Raw genomic sequence first — 22,678 nt, 5'->3', positions numbered from 1 at the left:
AATAAAGATGTTATAATGAACACATGGATCTGGGGATGTTGTGAGGGTGAATCTGATTCCTTGAAAACAGTGAGTTAGGCTCTGCTGTCGCAGCTTTCCAAAAGCATTGCCGGATAAAAACCCTTATTACCCCGATATAAAGACTGTTCCTACACATTCTTTTTGCTGTTCAATGTAATTTACTCATATGTTTCTATAAATATTCATCTTGTTTACCTCAACTCAGTTAAAAAAATTCATATTTGTAACACAGCATGGGCATTCATTTATTCAATATAACATGTGTTGCACTGCATTCCTGAGGACCCACAAAGGCACAAACACTGCTACTATTGGTGAATGAAGGACATTCCTGGAGTACAAAAGTGAGCTTAGGTTGGTGAGCTCCATCTACCATAAAAATCGATGTGGCCAAATCTGACTACATTGAATGAATCTGAGTTTCATGATTTCTAATTTTCCTACATATCTTTGCAGTGTCATCTCATCAAAATACAATGTCAAAAATGTTTTATATCCTTTTTTTCTCCAGGGTTCTATTTGGTTCTTGTCAAAAGAGAGTGCTTTGGAAATAGTCATTTAGTACATTTATTAACTCTTGGATCTCCCTTGTTAACAGCCTGTAAAGCAATAAACATCCAATGTTTAAAAAAATGATTAGTTTGTGAGTTAGGCAAGTCATTATATTGCCATAATATGAGTAAAACATAAGTATGACCACTAACTGATTCTTCATTTTTGTTCTGTTAAACCAACAGTTTAAAGAGTTTTTTTTTCTGCCTATGAACTTGCTTGTATCTTCCTCAGTTCCAGTGGAGCGGCTTTTCAACCATCTACAAGGATATATTTAGTTGTGTCTATTAGGTGGTGCTGAAAACACTGCCTATGAGCAGAAACCATTTTCTTGGGAAGTGAAGACATTAGAGACATGAGATGTGAGGAGGGATACACAGCCTAATTGTTATTTGCCCACCCATTAACTGCCAATGACCATTCTACTCCCTATAATCATGTGCACCCACTAGCCGCCTCTTGCCACCCAAAACAAATCCACATGGGATCTCTTTAAGATTAGCTCTGCAGTTTCTAAGCAGCGTACCGAAAGGGATTGGTATGCTGCAACTTTAAACCTAACAAAGTCCTGATGTAATACAACTGACTTAACCAAGCGGGGCTAGAAAGACTAGATTTATAAGCATTATATGTGTTGTTGGCTCTGTTCTTTGCACTGATTTCCTGTCTAAAACAATAATTGGCAAAGGCAACATTGTTGTTTTTTGTATGGTCATTAAATAGGCATGAAAACCTGGCTATTCACTCAAGCACTCCTAAAATCGTTCATCTTTACAACCGACCTGAAATAACTACTGTGACTATTGCTGTTAACCGTATGCATTACCGTGAACTTGCAACATAATTCTTAACCTTATACATCACTGAGTATCGCTATGCATGTATGAATCACTGAGATTCGCTACACATGTATGTATGTACTTTATGCTGTCTTGTAACATGACCAGTGCCCAGGTGCCTCAGGACTGGGTAAGATTAATTAAAAACCTTCTAGCCATGCTCCTTTTTGTTTTTCTATAGTCACCTTGAGTGGGACGGGTATGCCCAGACATGGGTCCAGTGTCTGTGCTGGGCCTAGAGACCCAAGCTACTCCTCACTGATGAGGCCCAACAAGGTCAAAACACAATTGGGGATTCTTGTGGTCTCGTGCAGAAGGTATGTGACCAAGCAGTTGGGGCTGGACTGCCCCTTCTTGGATGGGACCAAGGCTGATATGCATATGGTCTTTCCCCTTTTCTAAAGGCTTGGCAGGCAAAGAATGATGGTCTGGAGGGTTGCAATTCCAGAGGTTAAGATTAATTCTAAACCTTCCAGCCATCACCTCTTTTGTTTTGCTGCAGGTAGCCTGAGTGGGACAGGTATGCCCAGACGTGGGCCTTGTGCCTGCTGGGGCCTAGAGACCCAAGCTCCTCCTCACTGATGAGGCCCAACAAGGCAGAATCATTTTTTGGGGATGCCTGTGGTCTTGTGCAGAAAAGATGTGACCAAGCAGTTTGGGCTGGACTGCCCCTTTTGGGGTTGGACCAAGCCTTGAGGAAGGCAGCTCTCGAACCAGAAGTGGTTGCAAAGTGTGAACACACATACTGACAACATTTTGGAATGCCTTCAACTAGGCTATGATTTCATCTGTAGAGCGTTCCAAGACTTAATGCAACCATGGAGAATTCTTGTGAAACAGTAGTGGTTCCCTTTAAAAGTGAATGCAGTGTATAAATAACTCTCTGAATCGAATGGCTGCATGACCAAACTGTTCCCTCAGACTAGATGGGTTTTGTGCTTACACCACTGAATGCTACTGAAAATGCCCGAAATGTGTACAAGTTGAACTGTTACAGTGGGATGGCAGCATGTGCACTGCATGATCCATAGTCTAGTACTAAACTTGATATACCATCTTATTTAGCCACTTGATGAATGAGTGAATTTATAGGGCTTTGGTATCACAAGTATGACACTGACACAATGGGTACACTTTGTAAAACCTTTATTGAAATGGTTGGGGTTGGAAAAACTCATAGTCTGCCCTATAACTAAGATGGGAGCAGTCTTGACCATCAAATAATAAATAATGCAGCCCTAGTGGAGTCTGTGAACTCAAAATGGCCTATGCTAACACAACCTAATGTCTGCCCTATCTCTTGTACAAAAAAGTGTAAACAAGAGAAATGTATGCAAAAGAAATGTCAGAAGATCAGTGTTCAAAAAGAATACATGTGGTTGAACCAGCTCCCTTCCACACATAAGACCTCACTGAGTAAGGCTGTTCGTGTAGGCAGGATGACTGACTCTGCATCAGCTTTGAACACAATAAAGCGTATTAAACCTTCTAAGACCAGCTTATGATGCAGCTATCGCTGCTAAGACAGGAGAAGTTAGGGTAGCACTTCGATCTATGAAGCGCTAACGGTTTAGGGAGTCCTGTGCCTGTAGGGAACAATGTAACACTATAAAAACATAGATATAGTGCATGGCTGAAGTTTCACAAAGCTAGCCGCTTATCTGCAAAATGGCAATTATTCTATATCTGGATTAGAAAGCATGACATGAAGAAATTCTGGCACCTGTTCTGCAGGTCCAGAGGCATGGGAAGTCACTGGGGCAGCTGAAGCAGACTGGGGCAGAATTAGTGAGAAATATTACTGGTCCCCCAGCGAGGCTGTGGAGGATTGACCAATTCTTTAAATGGCTAATACATTAGTGCAATCCCATGTTGCTTCCTCTGACATCGAAGGGATGATGCGAAAAACTCATGGGCCATGGGTCCCGATGGCCTCTGTATGGCGGTCCTAACGATCGAACCCCCCTTCTGGGCTGCTATGCTGAAATGCTATTTCCAATCCATATGTGAGGTTGGGGTTATTCTTCTTTCTTGGCAGGAATCAATATTAATGCTGGTCTTTAACCTGGGTGCACAAGATGATCCGCATTCTATAGATTGCTGGCCATGTTAGATGTCAGCTCTAAGCTGTTTGCGAGCCTCCGTTTGCAATTGCTGTCAGACTGGGTTCAGAATGCACATCTTCTAAATCCCCATCAGACACCTCCCACTCCATTTGGATGGCACAGACTCTTATCTCTGATGTGTACCACTATGCAGAAACTCCCCTGTAACTATGTTTTGTAGATTACAGTACAGCCTTCGACAGTGTAATTCGCTTCCGTTTATGGGAGAAATGAACAGCATTGGGCATAGATGCTTCTCTGTTGTACTTTAAAAAATCATTATACAGTGATACCAGGTTAAGAGTAAGACTTTCACAAGGGGGTATTTTGTCTGGCCCTTATCATACTAACGTGGGGCTTAAGCAGGGTTGTGCACTGACGCCTCTTCTCTATAATGTATACGTATCTGACCTAGATTTAGCGTTGAATACGGCATCCAACTTCCCCCCTCTATTTGGGAACACCAAAACAGTTTGCTTAATGTATGCCGATGATACAGTAGTTATGGACAGAACGCCAATAGGGTTGCAGCGATCCTTGAATGCATTGTTATTATATTCCCAACTAAATGGCCTAAAAATTAATATTTCCAAGACCATGATATGTGGCAGGAAGGCAAAGGGTAGGGGCCTTTATACATGGTCTTTAGACAATGTATGACTAGAATCAGTCTATATGTATAGGTATCTCACTGTCTATATACAGACCTCCCCATCCCTTGCGCATTTAAAGGAGAAGTTATTACCTGTGGGGTAGGTGGCTAGCAATTAGGGTAATTACCCAAAATGGTGGGAGATCTATAGAAGCATTAGTCATGGCTAATAGGGTGGTAATATTCCTACCATCCTAATGCATTGGAGGTTTTCCCCTCGAAGCAGTGCATTGGCTGTGCGATAGCTTGTCACGAAAATCCTCCGTTCACTATTGAACCTCCCAATTGCCGTTCCAGTAGAGGCCTTAAGATTAGGACTTGGATTACAGTTTCTAGCATCTGTCTGGAAAATGACCACTTGTACATTTTGGGCTGATATTACATTTAATTGGAGTTCCACTGACTCCCTATTGTATAATACACAAGCCCATAGTGACCACGTATCCGAATATTCTTGGTTCAGGGAGTCTATGGTGGTAAACTACTGTCAAGACATGAATTTACCCTGTTCCGGGACTCTTGATATTCGCATATATTTTAGCAGGATCAATGGGAAAACCCGCTTATTTGACTGATGCACTTCCTTGAGCAGGTTGGTAGAGATACGCAAATATGCAATATATACACACCAGGGTTTATTTGGTGACTCCATGGGAAAATATCTAATTGCACTCCGTCGTCCAGCGCTTATACGATTTATCCTCTGTTTACGCTTTGATCTCCTCCAGGTACTAGCAAATACAAGAGCCTGGAGAGGAATCAAAAGAGAAGAACATATTTGCTAAGTATCATAAAAGTAGAAACAGCTCGGCATGTGCTGACCAATTACTCTTCTCTCCATGGCATATACATAAGGGTATACACTAGATTTGATAACTATCACACTGTCCAGTTTTGGAGTGCCATTTTTTCTGCAGAAGCCTATGTTATCACAGCCTGGCCTTCCATGTTTGGCTCAAAGTGAACTCTGCTTACCCATTTTTCAGTTGACCTGCCATATGTGATGATTGTTTATAATGGATTGTTTTTATACATGTGATTTTAGTTCATGTTCTAGATTATGAAATGTTGTATAGATTTTAGGAGGATAGTTTAAAATGTATTACTGTTTTATACATGTGATTTTACATCATGTTTTAGATTATGAAATTCGGTACAGATGTTATGTAGTGTGCGAAAGGATGCAAAATGCTTCCTAAATGCACCCAATAAATAAAATTTAAATTAAAAAACCAATCAGTTCTAGGAATGCCCTGAGGTCTCTCTTGGTCTTGGGTGTGGGGGCATGTAGGGCTGCGTTAACTTTTTCTTGTATGGGCAGGACACTGCTATTTCCTGCAAAGAAGCCTAGGTATTTCACAGCCGATTGTGCCAGCTTACAAATGGATGGATTAACAGTTAAGTCGGCCTCTCTGAGGATCCTCATAATAGTAGAAGGATGAAAAAGATGGTCTTGCCAAGTTTTACTATAAATGACTATGTCGTCAATACAGGCCCCACAGAAATTGGAGTAGGGCTGAAATATCCTGTCCATAAGTCATTGGAAAGTGGCTGGGGCCACATGCAGGCCAAACGGGAGGACTTTGAACTGGAATCGTCCCAGGGGTGTTGAGAAAGCTGTATTTTCCTTGTCAGGTCCATATACTGGTACCTACCAATATCCCTTGGTCAAATCTAGGGTTGATAGGAATGTGGTATTTCCAAGTTTATCTATTAACTAATTGATGTGTGGCATAGGATAGGCATCGAAGGTGGAGATGCCGTTAACCTGCCTGAAGTCTGTGCAAAACCTCCAAGAATGATCGGGTTTAATTACCAACATAATTGGGGAGGACCATGAACTTGAAGAAGGCTCAATAATGGTTGCCATGAGCATTTCTTTCACTTCCTCAACCACTATTTGTTTTTGTGCTTCTGGGAGTGTATATGGTTTCAAATAGCCCACTTTTCTCTTTAGAGTTCTAATATAATGACAGGTGCCATGTACTCTTCCTAGTTTCTCGCACAATACGTAAGGGAATGACATAATAAGGTCATTCAAATCTTGTTTCTGTCTAGATAGTTCTTGGGGAATAGGCTCAGAGTTGTCTATCTGCTCCGGTACCAAACAAGACAATATCGAGGAGGTGGCAGCGGAAGGATTTTCTTACCTCTTCTTTAGGAGACTTAAATAGGAAAGGTGGGTCTTTTGTTTTCTATCCGATTAGGCTATTTTATAGATACAGGTTCCTGTTTGCTCTAGCACCTCATATGGCCCATGCCACTTTGAAACAGGTTTATTGTAAGATGTAGGTAAGAGGACTAATACCGTCTGTGCTCTACCGAAAAAGATCTTAAATTTACTTTCTTGTCATAAGTGGACTTCTGTTGGACTTGAGTTTTTTCCATTTGAGTGTCGACTAGACTCTGGACGAGTTGCATGTGTTCTCGCAACTGGGTAGCTGTCTGTGAGAGGGGAATAGGTGCCTCTTCAGGCATCAACCGGATTGTCTCCTTTTGAATTACTTCCCAGGTCTCCTAGAGCATGTCTAAGACATCTCTTGGTTCTCTACTGTAAAGTAATTGAAAAGGAGAGAATCCGGTTGATGGCTGAAGGGTCTTTCTTACTGCAAATATGCGATCCGAGTCCTTCCCATCCTCATCTACCAATCTTCGCAAAATCATTTTAATGGTCTTGTTAAATCTCTCAATCTGTCCATTTGGAGGTGGTAAACTGAGGTTCTTAAGGTGGTAATGTATAGTAATTTCTTGACTTCACCCATAACTTTACTCATGAAGTTGGATCCCTGATCCGTTCGAATTTCCTTGGGGAAACCAACCATAGAAAATAATGGTAGTAGATGTTTTAAAATGTGCTGGGTTGTGTTGTTTCGCATGGGGAAAGCATCTGGGTACCAGGTAGCATAACCAAAAATTACAAGAACCCAGTCTAGAGGTTTCCAACGGTCCAATAATATCCATCCCAGATTGTGGGAAAGGGACTTCTATTATCGGTAAGGGGTTTAGAGGGGCAGGTAAGGGAATATGTGCGCTGGTTTTCTGGCATATTTCACATGTCTGAATGAAGGTCTTTTTGTCATCATGGATACCTGGCCAGTCAAATTTCCCACTGATGTGAGCTTTGGTTTCAGATTGTCCTAAATGTCCCCCTGTCAAATGAGAATGTGCAATCTCTAGTACAATCTTCCAATGGCTTTTGGGCATTACTGAGTTTTACTTGGGCCTTCTCAGAGGGTTTCCTTTCTATATAATAATCTGTGTTTCAGGAAGAAAAAGGGGCTCCCCTTTTCTTGTCCTTCTCCTTCAGGAATCCCTTGTAAGAAAGCCTCTGCAAGAGCTGGATAATTTTGCTGAGCCACATGATGGTAGGTTCTACCATCAGGAATGACGATAGGTTCGTCTTCCCTCTTTGCCCCCGGGCTAAATATTTCATCAGCCCATCCAAAGCCTAAGCTGCCTCTCTCAGTTTCCTCTGGTTCACTTTCTTCCTTAAAACTGGGAAATAGAGCCTTCTCCAGAATTCCCTGTGCAATGTTGTCCCCACTGTGCATTTCAAATGGAGCTTCGCCATGGTTCTCTAGGAGAACCTTTATGTCTCCCTGAAAGTCTGGGTCTATGATGCCTGCCAGGACATCTAGACCAAGCTTCCAGGCAAGGCCAGCTTTTGGAACCAATCTTATATAACAACGCACAGGGGGTATTAGGACTAACTCTGTGGGAATCATCAGTCTTTTCTCTGGAGGGATAGTGGCTTCTCTACTGATACAAATGTCAAAGCCTATGGTTTCCTACTTGGCGGTAGAGGGGTTTGAGGCTCTGTGACTATGTTTCTGGAATTTTAGAGTACCCAATGTGTTTCAAGTGAGTCGCATCCCACTCCTGATACCATATGTAAGGGAGGCATGGTATCACAAATATGACACTGACACAATGGGTACAATTTGTAAATCCTTTATTGAAATGGTTGGAGTTGGGGAAACTCCTACTCTGCCCTATAACTAAGATGGGAGTAGTCTTGACCATCAAATAATAAATAACGCAGTCCTAGTGGAGTCTATCAAATCAAAATGGCCTATGCTAACAAAACTTAATGCATGCCCTATCTCTTGTACAAAAAAGTGTAAAAGGAGAATTATATGCAAAAGTAAAGATCAGTGTTTAAATGAATAAATGTGGTTGAACCTGCTCTCCTCCCCACGGTAGACTTCACAGAGTAAGGCTATTCCAGTAGTCAGGATGACACACTCTGGCTCGGCTTCCAACACAATAAACAGTTCCTAGAACGTGGATCGAGGCCTGACTGGCCTTCCACATTTAAGTCTCTTTTCTCGACTTCCAAAAATAATATTTCAACCAAAAAGTTCACAAAGGTTCCCCTCTGTGGGGCTCAGACCTTTCACAGTAAAGTTCACCACACACTTGCAAGGGGGGCTCCCTTCCCCAAGGTTACTTTACTTCAGCTCTCCCTCTGTCGGGCTGGGACCACTTTCGGATGTCGAAGGCTTTCAAAATGTGCATGGCTTACTTTGCAGACCACTCAAGGACCACTTCAACATATAATGTACAGTTCAACTTCTACTTTACCATTCTCTATAAGTTAAACTTCTTTACATCACTTTTGCTGTATATTCGCTTTCTCGCTTCGAACAATTCACCTTTCACAGAGACTTTCGAGTGGGCTACTTCCCTTTGCCGGACCACGTTACTTAGTATCGCTGAATTTGCAGCCGTATTTCACTTCAAAGTTCATGCACAGGTCTGCCTTTCCTCGTGTCTCATTCACACGTATGCAGCCTTCACTTGTGATAAATGTTGCTATTTCAAACTTTAACAAACACCGGTCTTTCAGGTCGCTTGCCAACTCACTGGCTGTGTGTGTCTCTTCTTTGCTTTATGATTTCCAATTCATTAGTCAAGGTTAGTACCTCAAGCTTGGCCCCGCCTGCCAAACTCTGTCATTCACCCGAGAGGGTAACTGGCATCCTTGAAACACAATAAAGGTTTCACCTTAGGGATCTGGTCTTCTCCACGTGTGTCTCACGGCCTGTCGGAGGCAACGACCTGCAGTAGGGAACTCTGGGGTTATCCAACCTTCTGCTCCCATCCCGCTGTCCGTCGCTCTGCTCCAATAGGTTTGCCTTTGTCCAAGAAGCCCTGCTCGTTCTCGTGTTCCATCTAGGATTAAGATTCTAAGCTGTAAATCGTATGGCTTTAACTCCTTCTTACAAAATCCTCATGTGGTACTTACTCACAACTATGTCTTACTGCAAGAAACCTTGTTGTGTAAGACTCCAGTGCTAGATGGATTCGTGTTAAGTGTGAGGCCCACAAAGATAGGAGATAGATGCCGTCTGATAGGGGGGTTTCCTGACAGCCATTAAGACAAATATAGGGCATTCCACAAAGATTTGGTGCTGTAAACAGAGGCAGTTTTGGCAACAGAAATAGTTGACAATTGTAATGGAAAATTGGTGCACACTATGGTGATGAATGTTTATTTCAATCCGGTTTCCACTGAACTAGACATGGTGGTGGCGTACATTGAAAAAATTCTGATGAAGTGGCAGCGATTGCATTTGAATAGCCTCATAATTGTAGGAGGGGATTTGAAGACTGAATGTAATTTTGGAATGGCAAGAGCCTGTTTATTTGAGGAAGGTACAAATACCAGTTTAATTGAAGATGGCCCTGTAAACAAAAAAAGTACGTATGGGAAAATGTGGTCATCCCTTTTTGCAAGATGGATTTTTATTCACTGCAATAAGCTATTCGATGAGAAATGGTTAACCATACCAATATGCCATAACCTGGGTAGAACCTCTATTATAGATGATCTGTTTCTCTGTAATGTGTCTGTTGCAAAATATGTACATTTGCAATAGTGCACTCAAATAGGAGTGATCACAACATGCTGCAACTATTGCTTGATCTGGGGCAGCATAAGACTGAAGGGTGGTCCAACTAACCTAGTTGTAAAGGCAAAGGAAAAAAGAGTTGGGCAACTGGAAAATAGCAGAGGAAGTACCAAGCGTGTGGCAAAGTGGTGGTCCTCCCTCTCTGATAAATTAAAGGAGGATGTCACAAATCCAACCAAATTCCAATTGGTACTGGGAAAACTGAAACTAGTAGACAAGGGAAAAAAACAATTTAAGGGAGTACTAACACCTGGCCACCGTAACCTATTTGATAAGGTAATAAACGAAAAGAAAAAAAACTTGTAAGCAATAAAAAGAGTGTACGAAGATCTGAAGTGAAATATAAAGTGGAAGGTCCTTAACAGGCCTACATAAGATGGCTAAAGATCTATAGATTAGAAGCTCATATTAGGAGAAATCAGGACCTTTTCATAAACATTATCAAAAAAGATATATGTGAAATATGGAGAAGCTCAAATAGAATGAGAGAGAATCAATCCATCATCCAAAGTTGTTGTGTCTCAGAGAAACACTGGGTTGACAACCTAACCACAAAATTTGAAGCGGATATGGATGATGTGGTACCATTCACAGAAAATCATGTAAAGGGTTTGGGGGGGTCCCTGAAATTCGATAGGTTAGACATAGAAATGATCATCAGCCAGTTGAAAAATTCTAGAGCAAGTGGTCCAGATGGAGTCTCAAATTGCACTTACAAAGAAAATCAGATTCTGTGGGCTGACATGTTGTTTAGATTCTTCTTGCAGATTGTTAATCGTGCTACCTGTCCGCAGTCTTGGAAGAGTGCTTTGATCTTACCTATTTTCATGAAAGGGACAGGGGTGGGTCAGGAAATGAATGGCCCATTGCTCTTATAGAGTCTGCAGCAAGATCTTTGCAAATCTGTTCCTTAGGGATTTAAATGCATGGGCCGAGTCAAATAGAATCCTAAGCCCGCTACAAATGGGCTTTCGGAAAGGGGTTGCGACTATTATTAGTGCTCTAACTCTAAGTGTGTGTATTTTTGACATAGGTGTCCTGTTCAGAAAATCATTGTTTATAGCAGTGATTGATTTGGAAGCAGCTTTTGACAATATCAACATCAAGAAACTATGGGACAAACAAACAAAGTGCAATATTGATAATGGACTTTTGCACATGCTTCAATTATTGGACTCTGGAAATTCAGTAAGTGTGAGACTTAATACACAGGGTAATAACTCTAGCTCAATACCAATTGGAAAATGGGTGAGACAGGGCTGCCCCTTAGCCCTCATCTTCTTCAATCTCTATTCGTCAGATCTTTAGGAAGAAAGTAAGAAATGGGAAAGTTATTCCCCTAGATGGAAAGATCTAAGAGTAAATATATTGTCATATGCAGATGATCTGGTAATCAAGATTATACACAGAAGATTATTGGAGGAAGTGGTAGGCAATCATAAAAAGCAACAATTTGAGGATTAACTCTGTGAAATCCTTTATAATGACGTCCACTCACAAAACCAACACTAAATCCTTCACATGGAAATTAAATGCTATGCTGGTTGCCACTGTGGAAACAATTCGACACCTGGGCTTGCCAAATTCCTCCAAATGTTCCTCGATCATCCAGAGGAAAGAAATGAAAGAAAAGGCATGTATATCTCTAATGAAAGTAGTAAGATATAAACTTTGCATGTTTTCACTAATCCCCGTAATTGAAGTGTAGAAGTTAAAGGTGACAGCAATGCTTCTTTATCTTTTTGAGATGGTATCTTTCAAAAATTGTAAATTCTTGGATTCACTTGAGGGAATGATTTGGAGGGCGGTCTTAAGTTTTCCAAGATCTACCCCAAACTGCGTACTTCGCATTGAACTGGGCATAGTATCTTGGTGGGTCCAATACATTAAGCACATTTTGTCACTCCTGTAAAAGCTAAAATTGGTAGAGAAACCAAACATCGGTTTCTATTTGTTCGAGGGCCTAACAAATGTATTAAATCTAAACCCTTTTTTAATTGACTTCAATCAGCATTGTACAAGGTTTGAAGAGATAAGAACAATCAAATGTACGGACTCTGATTAGGTAAAGAGGAATAAGATCTGGCAATGGGACAAGTGCACAGATGTGACGGATTTGTAAAGATGGAAGTTGTATAGGGCCAAACAACTACTGTATATCGCTAAGCATACTCTGAGATCTTATATTTAAAAAATTCCTTCACAAAAGCTGAGGACCTATATCCCAAATTTAGACTAAATATGTTACCAACGTTAGAAGTAATTGGTCCTAACTTGGAATTATCAAGAAGGTTGCGTGGTTGCAGAGGGTGTGGAAATGTGGAAATTGAATCCTTGTTTCATCTTGTACTTGAGGGCACTGTATTTGGAGATGACAGAATTCGTTTTTTGGGCCCCTTTGAGCACTCAACAGAACAAGTTCTTACGCCATTGCTTCGGGAAAGTTAATGACAACATCAAATGTTGGTAAATTGAAATTGATTGTACAACAGGGGGAACATGATTAGCGAAGATTTTGGGATCAAGCTTAGGTAATTTAAGTTATTCAGAAATTAATAAGTGGATGTGTTTTAATGAATTTTAATAGTTTTTTTTATATTCCTTTTCTCCTTTCTACCTCTTATTTGTTCTTATTTTAAGTTTATATGTCAATTAATTGTGGTGATTTTGAGGAGTGTGTTATGAAATAGAGTGTAAAAAGCTCAATGCAAACTGAAAACACTAATTTAAAAAAAAGAAATAAATATATATATATATATATATATGACACGGCCTGCGGTAGCGGCCGTGTAGTTATGGTTAAGTCGCTCAACTCATAGGAAGAGCACTTTTTGGGCGTCTTATAACTTAGCTCCCACTAGACGAATCCTTATCAAACTTTGCAAAAAAAGTATATGGCATGCTCTGAATTTAGTTGGCAAGTTAAGTGAGGTTTAGTCAAGGGGAAGCAAAGTTATAGGGGGGCCCCACATTTTTTTTTCTCCATAGACGCAATGGAAAAAAATGTTTGCTCACGCCTACAGCCAAAACCGCTGGATGGATTTTGACCAAATTTGCAGCACCAGTGGCAGCTTGGTCCTGAAGGCGTGCTTTTGTAAAGTTGGTGTAAATCTGTCAAGTAGTTTTTTTTAAACAACCAAAAAGTAGGTAAAAATAATGTGTGATATCAGGGTCCGGTCCGCGGACCCACTTCCCTATTTAGTCCGGGCATTGGACGCGCCCCCTGATTGGATGGTGAAAAGCAAGAGGTGCGTCAGATTGTTGGAAATGCCCGCCATGTTGGATTCGCAGACATCCACTGGTATCTGCACACATCGCAGTAAAAATATATAAAAAAACACAACATTGCACTTGTCAAACTTATCAAACAATCTCTAGGGAGCTGAAGGGTCATGAGGATGGGATGGGATATGGCCATAAGAAGCCAAAAAACATGTGTTTTGCACCCCCGAAGTCCGCGAATGCTCTGCATGTTCAGGGGCAGTCATGTGATGTTCGCGGACACTTCAGATGTTCAGGGACATCTGTGCCTTTTTCTGCATTACGGGGTTGGTGAAATTCATTGAAAAAACTTTGTTAAAGGGATGTTATGGTTAAGTTGCATTCATAAAAATCTATCAAATTCAATGAAAACATGTTGTTGAAGAGACGTTAGCATTGCAGGTAAAACCGAAAACCTCAGAAATTCAGCTTACTACACACTTCCGCTAGTACAAACAATTCATAAGAAGACCCACAATGCATACAAATCAAAGGCACATATAGAGGGAAATTAAAGTAAGGAAGAAAGAAACAGCATCATCAGAAAATGTTAATAGCATTAAAGTTTATCTTCATGCATACAAATGAATGTTGTGTTTGAGGCCTGCCTATTGCGCCATGTATGTGCACCATGATGTGAGAATAAACCCTAAGGAAAGTACTTTAAGAAGATGTGACAAGGTTAACGTCTAGATATACAGCACCTTTTGAATTTTAATATGCTGACTGTCAGTGAACAAAACCACCTGGCCTAGATATTTCAGTGAACAAAAACAAGTGGGCCAGATATGTGATGTCATCAGTGATGTCATCAATGACATTTGTGATGTCATCTTTTATGTCCTGGGTGTTTAGTCTTAGCAGTGCACGGTGGTGGCATGAGTTATGGTTGCTTAGCTTACCATAACTGGGGAATTTCCGAGGTTTTTCGGTTTTATCTGTAATGATAACGTCCCTTTAACAACGCTTTTTCATTGAATTTCATAGGTTTTTATAAGTGCAACTTAACCATAACGTCCCTTTAACAACGTTTTTTCATTGAATATATATATATATATATATATCTATATATATATATATATATGTGTATCTTATGCTCCTATGTTCCCATCAATGTATACATTTTGCATACATTTCATACTCTGGTTTGCTTGCCAGGAGTTTACAACTGCTACAATTAGGTTTATTTGAGAGCCATTCATTCAGCAGACTTTAATTGTTCTTTCTTAATAAAATTAGGATTATGTGCACATTTTTCAAATATAGGGCCTTTGTTATCCTTTAATATTCAACAAGTCATTGGTTGTTTAGGGATCTTCTTTCTCAGACCCACAGCCTGAACAGTGTCTATAGATAAATCCAAAATCTTACAAAAGATGGCTAGCCCCTATATCTGGAGACATCTTCTGATGCATTTGTATTCTCTTAAAGTTAGTCATAAATTTACAATATACTTTAAACAAATAAGCTTTTCTAGGTGGCCTATATTTTGTTGCCAATCCTACAAATGTGACTTTCATTTTAGATTAGAAATCAGCAACATCAATGGATCAGTCAAGTAAAATGTATTTCCCAAAAGAGAGTCTTGTTAACCTTACAATTATCTCTAATTAATTAATTTCCAGACTCAAGGTTTCACGTAATGTTTTGAAGATTGTCTCCTCTTCCGAACGTCTTGTTTTTAAATAGCAGACCCTTCTTAGTATTTTGCTACTGTGGATATAGAAGGAATAACTAATTCATATCTCAAAATAGACATCAACATGCCCCTAGACACACCTAGCACCTGCCTCCAAAATATGCCTATTAGTCGATTTAACTATTAGTCAATGTCAGATATCAGAGTTTCTAAACCGAACATTGTAACTGTGATAAACCTTAATTTGAATAGCGACAGAATCTGCATCAAGGAGAAGACTCAAAATTCCCTATCTAGGCTTTTTAAATAAGCTAGCAATGGCACTCCCCTCTTCAATCATTGAAACATTATTTCTCTTTGTGAAGCCAAATTATTCAGTTCCATTCCAAGAAATGTGTATGATGAAACTACTTTTAGCGGCAGGTTTCCCATCATCCATTTTAAAGTTTTGTTTGCCTTTGTGCTCGCAACTACATGGTTTTCCTTTGTTAAATTAATTGTTAGATGATTGATGTTTACGAAATCTGCCAAAGCATTTATAGCTGTTTGAAGGTCTCTTTCTGTGTTGTCAAATAGGACTAAATCTTCCACATATGACAATCATGACAGATGAGCCCAGCATACTTTAGTTGGGACATTTTTTGCTTTGTTCAGAAATACCCCACATATGCCATTTAGGTAATACATAGAAAAGGTGCAAAAATGCAACCTTGCTTCAGACCCCTTTTCAGAATTGTTGCATCTGAGAAATGATTAATTTCATTTAAATGGATATTTACTGAGGTGTCTGTGTAGAAGCATGACACATGTTAGCCTAGGCGGATCCAAATGGCAATCTTTAAGTTTCCATCCCTGCAGACGGCATTGAATGCTGAAGAAAAGTCAATAAACATAAAGAAAATAGGAGCTTTATCTTTAATGTGTGTTAGTTTCATGATTGTGTTAATTATCAGTAGGTTATGAACTGTTGAACAATTCTCTCCTAAACACACTTGTTCTTTTGGAAAAATGTGCCTTACATTTGCCCATTTTGTATTTTTCAAAATAGTGGATGCAAAGATTTTTGATACCCAGTCTAAAGGTCCTATACAATGGTATGATTGTGATGTTTATACCTTCCCTATTTTTTAAAGATAAAAACAATTAGTGCCTTTTGCCAGGACCTTGGTATCTCCTTTTTCCTAACTCTCATATTAAAAATAGGGCACAGAAAATCTACCCAAAGATCTTGCTGTTTTTTAATACTATATTGGCTAACCAGTTAGGTCATGAGGCATTGGAACTTTTCCATTTTTTATGTTTTCAACAGTCTCTGCTTTACAAAAAGGGATAGTCCCATGCAGGCAACGCTCATATCTTTGTTTAGCCCCGACTGCTCACAGTTACTTTTTGAAAGGCATTCAGATTGTAAGCTTTTCACTTTAGTTCATTAATAGAGATGAGCTGTCTCCTTAGGGGTATTTACTCTCCCTTATAATGAACGCCCACAAGACTTTTCTTCAATTACTGGTAATTGAAAATAGCATTTGGTCCCATTTATTCTGTGATTTACAAAATGTATGACTTTGCAACCAATTAATATACCTTTGGGTAATTGATCATTTGGCCATATTCAAAACCTCTCCTTTTAGGTGATATCTTTTAAGTTTCTTCAATTCCTTGTGAATAGTTTTTCCCTTGAAGAAATCTGAGGGTCCCACATAGCTTTTGCTTTTGCCAGGGTGTCAATGTTCTTATTATCCACTCATTTTGTGCTAAAATCACAAGTCCAATGTCTTATTAGTTTGGCATAGTTTCAGAGTCCATATTTGTGGATGGATCTTTCCCATCCCGTCTAATTAAGATCAAAATATGGATATAAAGCCCTTGACATGTATGTCTTAAAAAAACATTGAGATTCTTGTCTGACCATGGTATACTGTTAACCTGAAAATTCAGCTCCAATTCTCCCAGTTGTACTTGGTTAATCCAGTTTGGGCTTGGGATTTCCAGAGTAGGGCTTAAGAAAGCATGGTCACTACATTTATTCCTTCCAAATCATGTAGTGTGCCTGCAGGTTATTGTCTGACTTCAACCCATTCACTGTCCCAGTTCTAATGGAAGTGCCCTCATTTCCTGTCATGAATGTTTGCTTCTGTGAGTTCATTATCAACTTAGGTTCCCTTTTTTCCTGGTGACTATTGCTACTCACATTTAGTTCAGCATCCATTTCCTCTGACAGCGAGTTTTCATCTGAATCCAATGAAAATGGTATGATACTTTCCTCTCCAGTGATGGCTGGTGTCTCTTGTGTTGTCTTCTTAGAGTTATTTTGCCCTATATGTAGCAAAGTGCAATTTCACAAATACTTTTTTCACCTTTTTTAATTTCTTTGCCACTCATTTGGACAGGTTTCTTGGATTGCTTCTGGTACTTATTATGTTGTATTTCCCTTGGTCTATTTCTTCCAGGGCCCACTCCTTGCTTCCTTCTTTTCACAATGATTCAGTGCTGGGCTTCATCTGTACTTGTTTCTTTGTTTTTCTTTATTGTTTTTCACTTTTTAATTCCTGTTGCGTTCTTCTATCTGTCACTTTATCATATATCATCGTCTTTTTGTCCCTGTTCAATTATTTTGGTGGACGCTTTTGTACCTGTTCTGACATTACAGAACTGGCTCTTTAGTCTCATTTGTATGAGTGTAATTACAAGGCTCTCTCCTTTCAACCCCATTGCATTTAATTCCTTTATATTTTAATGTGTTTCCTATTTTATATTTTAGGGTGTTTTTATTTATTGTGTCATATCTATTCTTCTCATTAATTCTCATATTCATAACCTGTTCTGTCATACTGCCCTCTGAGGTCGTATTTTCATCAGGCCCTTATCCGAGTTCAATGCTTGTACTTTCTGTGGTCTTTACTATTTCTCAGCCTCTCTCTAGTGTAGATGTGGAAAGTTTCTCCACCAAACATTGGTGACATGCAACACTAACTTCTGCTAGTGTCTTTCTCTGGTCTTCCATTTCTTTTGCAAGTTGCTTATACAGATTATGAAGTGATTGTACGACTGAATGTAAGGCTCTTTGTGTAGATGGAGCTGGTATCAATGGGTCGGTGCATTCTGTTGGTTGGTATCTGGAGTGATCCAAGTAAGGGTTCATCAACATGCCAGAGAAGTCACGTCTCCAGTGATTCCCTATCACCTAGGAGTGAATTAAAGTCTAACAGAAAGGTTTCAATATCCCATTTTTTTTTTTTTTTTTTTTTCGGTTTATTTCAAACCTTTAAAAAAGAAAAAGAGAATGTTTTACAAACAAACACACAATACAACACTTCATCAGGAAAATAAATGTCCGTTAACACTCCCTTAGCCATCCTTTAGGATCACTTAGCAATACCCCTACCAAGATCACATACAACTATGCAAGACATTGGCCTCCTTGAGCTTCAATTGACAATGAGTTCAGTCGATTTTCAATTACCATCAGAAATCGAGTTAATGGTAATATCAGCTTCCTGTCGCATCCTTGAAACATGTGGGCCCACCAATCGTCTGCACAACGGGAGGGGTAGTTTGCTCCCCAAGGGCCCAGATGGATTGTCCTTTCAGAGCGGAAATTAGTGCAAAATAGGACCAAATGCTTTAGGGTTTCCTTATCTTTGGTACATAATCTACACATCAAGGATTCAACTTTATTTGAACGCCAAGACACCAGCCGTTCACTGGTTTTAAATGCATTCAGCCGCATCAGCATGAACACTCTTCGAGCCTGTGGGTCTGGAAATAATTCAATGTAACGTTGTAAGACGTTAAAAGGCCTTGTCTCGAGCGGGATGTCCTTCATCATGGAAGCTGTGCTGCGTTGCATACAAGTTTGGTCCCAGTCTGCGCGCCAGAATTTTAATTTGGCAGCGTTCGGGTCATTATGCAGCTGGTCCATACTAATCCCATGATTTCTTAAGATATCTTCACATCTTTTCGACCATAGTGATAACATGCTGTTGTTTGCCGGAGATGGGTCGTGAAAGATATCAAATTGTGGAATGTGTTCACGCTGGCGTGATTTCCGAAATAAGCTTATTAGGGCCCAGCACACCCTTGCGTGTAACGAGATAAGTGAAAGTTCGTACCTCACACAAGCTGTTGCAATCCCCCTAGGCAACGCCAGTACCTTCGACCAAAAGCAGTGCTCCAGCGAAGACCATGTGTCAGAACTACAGCCCAAGGCGTTTTCTGCGCCATATAATAATACTGGGATTACCTTCTGGTGATAAAAGGCAAGAACCGGTTTTAGTGAAAATTTCCCATATTTGTTCCGTATGATGACCGCTTGACTGGCCAATTGTTTGCATTTACGTTTATTTTCAGACAACCATGGGCCGTCGTTGACTTTAGTAACATTCCAAGGTATTTTGCGTTCAGGGTTGTCTGAATAGTCTCCCTACCCAAGTACCATCTTGGATGGCTTTTCGTGTTTTGTCTTCCACTGTTAAGATTTTTTAACACCATAATTTCGCATTTCCTTGTATTTATTACCAAATGGTTTGATGCAACATATTGTGCTACTGCATTCAGTTTCCTCTGTAGACCTATGGGAGTTTGATCCATAATAACAAGATCGTCAGCATATAGCAGCCAGCTTACGCAGGTCTTTCCAATCTTCGGCGGAAAGGATCTTACTTCGTCGAATGCCAGTCCAATATCGGATATAAGTAAACTGAATATTGCAGCTGCTAAGGGACAACCTTGTTTCACCCCTTTATAGGTCTTGATAGGTGTTATTACGTTTCCAGATTGATCAGAGTGCAATTCGCGTATTGCTGCCATTAAATCGACTGGACATCCCCAACTTTGCAGTTTTGCCCACAAGCCGGCTCTGTCGATGGTGTCGAAGGTGCAAGAAAAGTCGATAAAGGCCAAATAGATCTTAGATTTAGATTTTAATGCTTCCATTTTCAACAGATTTAGAGCTAACAAGTTCAGAGAACAGCCCACTTGCTTTACAAAGCCTGATTGCCTTTTGTCTATGTGGTTAGACTCGATTGCCCATTTCACCAGTTTGTGTTGTAACATTGTGGCATAGATTTTCCCCAAACTGTCGAGTAAAGCCACAGGACGATAGTTCTTTGGGCAAGTTCTGTCTCCTTTCTTGAATATTGGGACAATCACAGCAGATTTCCAGGATTTCGGAGTTTTTTGAGATTTGCAAATCCTATCAAATAGGGATACGCATATGGATGCCCATAGCTCAGGCTGTTGTTTGATCGTGAAATTGGAAAGCCCGTCTGGTCCAGGAGCTCTTGATTTTTTTGCTTTATTAATGATAGACACAATCTCTTCTCTTGGAAATGTCAAATTCCATGGTGTCACAGTCGGACCCAAAGTGGTAATCTCAGGGATTTTAGCTTTATATAAGGCTTCGAAGTGATTAATCCAGGTTTCTTCGGAAACCATGCTGGACTGTAGAGCCAGTTGAGGAGCCTGAAAGTTGTTAATGATTCTCCAAAAATCGCTCGTGTTTTTATTTTTCAGGGTGTTTAACATCTGTTCTGCATCATTTTGCACTTGTATATATTTGTGCGTTTTCAGCCAATTTTTGCTTTGCCGCCTTTGTTTCTTGTTTACAAGTAGTCCTGTCAAGAGCCTTAGCTCTCCTTATGGTAGTGCGCATCATTCGTTTTTGCGTCAATATCTCGAAATCAAAGAGGTGGACACGGGCCATGTTTGGGGTTTTTGGAACCCACTTTTACCGTTTTAAATTGTGACAGGAGATGTTCATATTCCAAATCTGCGCTCAGATGACAATACTGGAGCATCACCCCCTTAACTTCGCTCTCCTCTAGTCTTAGGCGAACCCTATTAGATTCGACCACGAGGTTGTGAGTCCATTTTGGCCTTTGAATGGTGCTGGTTGATACAAATTCCATGAGCAACATGTTGTGGTCGCTCTGGTCTTTTTCACAAATTCTCAATGATTGGATCCTCGGATGCAAGGCTTCGGATGCGAACATATAATCGATTGTTGAGGATGAGTCCTTGCGATGCCATGTTTGCCTAGATGGTAAGTCGCCGCACGTGTTGCCATTCAGCATCTGAAAGTTACGTAACTTCATTTCAGATGCCCAAGCATGTGCCAGTGAGTTATGAACTAACTGTGGATCCTTGCATAGATCGATGTTTAGATCACCGCACAAAAGAATCTTTGGAGAGACAAAGTGTTCCATCAGATGATCAATTACACCGGTTATCTGGTCGATGAACTCCATTTTACCGGCGCGTAGGTGGTTCCAATAAACGTTCAGGATTATAATCATGTCCTTCTGCAAGTTCCGTCTCCCTGACTTCTCAATGATGGTTTCCTGAATATATGGAGAATGATTAACGGACTTTGTGACACTCCAGCCAGAAGTTCTTCTGACCATCGTTAGGAGCCCTGACATAGGGCGGCCCAACCTAGCTTTTATGGCCGGATTTAATACCGACTCAAAGTCCGCTATGAGTGGGAGCTCGCTTAGCCAAGTTTCCTGTAGACACACAAGTTGGAGGTTTTCTAACCAAGGTGTGTTAAACAGGTGCAAGAACCCTTGAGTATTCCAGGAGGCAACAGAGCAGATGGTATCCCATTTAACGTGTCTGATCTTTAGGTAGAGTTGTTGTTTACGCCAATTCCTTGTTCTATTTCTGGTACCAGCACCACTTGCCGCTCTTCAAGTAGCAAGCTCTTTCATCCCATGACCAGCAGTCAATTAAATACGTTTGTCTCCCCTTCCTCTTCACGCAAATGTTGCATCAAAATTAAGAGGGAATTAGTTAATCTGTTTATCTTGATTATGATAATACACAGTGATCTTTGATTGTACTGCTGCCTTGTGCACTTTTGTTCCAGCGGCAATTGATTTTGGCAAGATGTTGGCACGAGTCTCAAAAGGTGAGGCCTGCCCACCATCAATGGGCTACTCCTGGGGAGGTCTTGTCTTGCTCTTCCTCTGGGCGGCTCTAAGATTATTACGTTTCATGTAACTGTGTCCCCAAACATTTTCACTGTTCTAATAAATGTAAGACAACTCCTACCTTATGCCTGGTTGGTCACGACGTGTCCCTGCATCAACTGCGATAACTGCACTTGACAAGATCTTCATAATTGCTTGGTCCAATAGGGGGTTTATTGACTGTGTGGCCCATTCCTTGCCACTTGCTTAAAGGGCCAGACTCCTCAGCACTTAGTTCTCAAAACTTACATGAAGATCACATCCACAATGCTGTAATAACTGGGCTTAGCAAGCACTTCAGTAGTGCTCGCTCCAAAATGGGTTTTCAAGGACTGTGTGGCTCCTCCTTGCTGCCAGTTTAAAGGGCTAGACTCCCCAGCACTTAGCTCTAGAAACCTTTATGTAGCTCACATCCACAACTCTGTTAAAACTGCACTTAGAAAGGAATCCCAAGAGCTTGCTCAAAAAGGAGTTTTAACAACTGCGTGGCTTCTCCTTGCCATTTGCTTAAAGGGCCAGACTCTCCAACACTTACCCCTCAAAACCTTTGTGTAGCTCATGTAGACAATGTTGCGTTAACTGAAGTTAGCAAGCACTTCACTAGCACTCGCTCAAAAAGGGGTTTTAACAACAGTGTGGCACATCCTTGCCGATTTCTTAAAGCGTCAGACTATCCGTCACGGTATCCCGATGTTTTTAATTACTTCAAAAACACTTTGATTT

This window comes from Ambystoma mexicanum, chromosome 8, assembly GCF_040938575.1.
Source record: "Ambystoma mexicanum isolate Mex_15411 chromosome 8, UKY_AmexF1_1, whole genome shotgun sequence".
Classification (NCBI taxonomy): Eukaryota; Metazoa; Chordata; class Amphibia; order Caudata; family Ambystomatidae; genus Ambystoma; species Ambystoma mexicanum.
The sequence above is the reverse complement of the archived record's forward strand: the minus strand, read 5'-3'. Positions refer to the sequence as shown.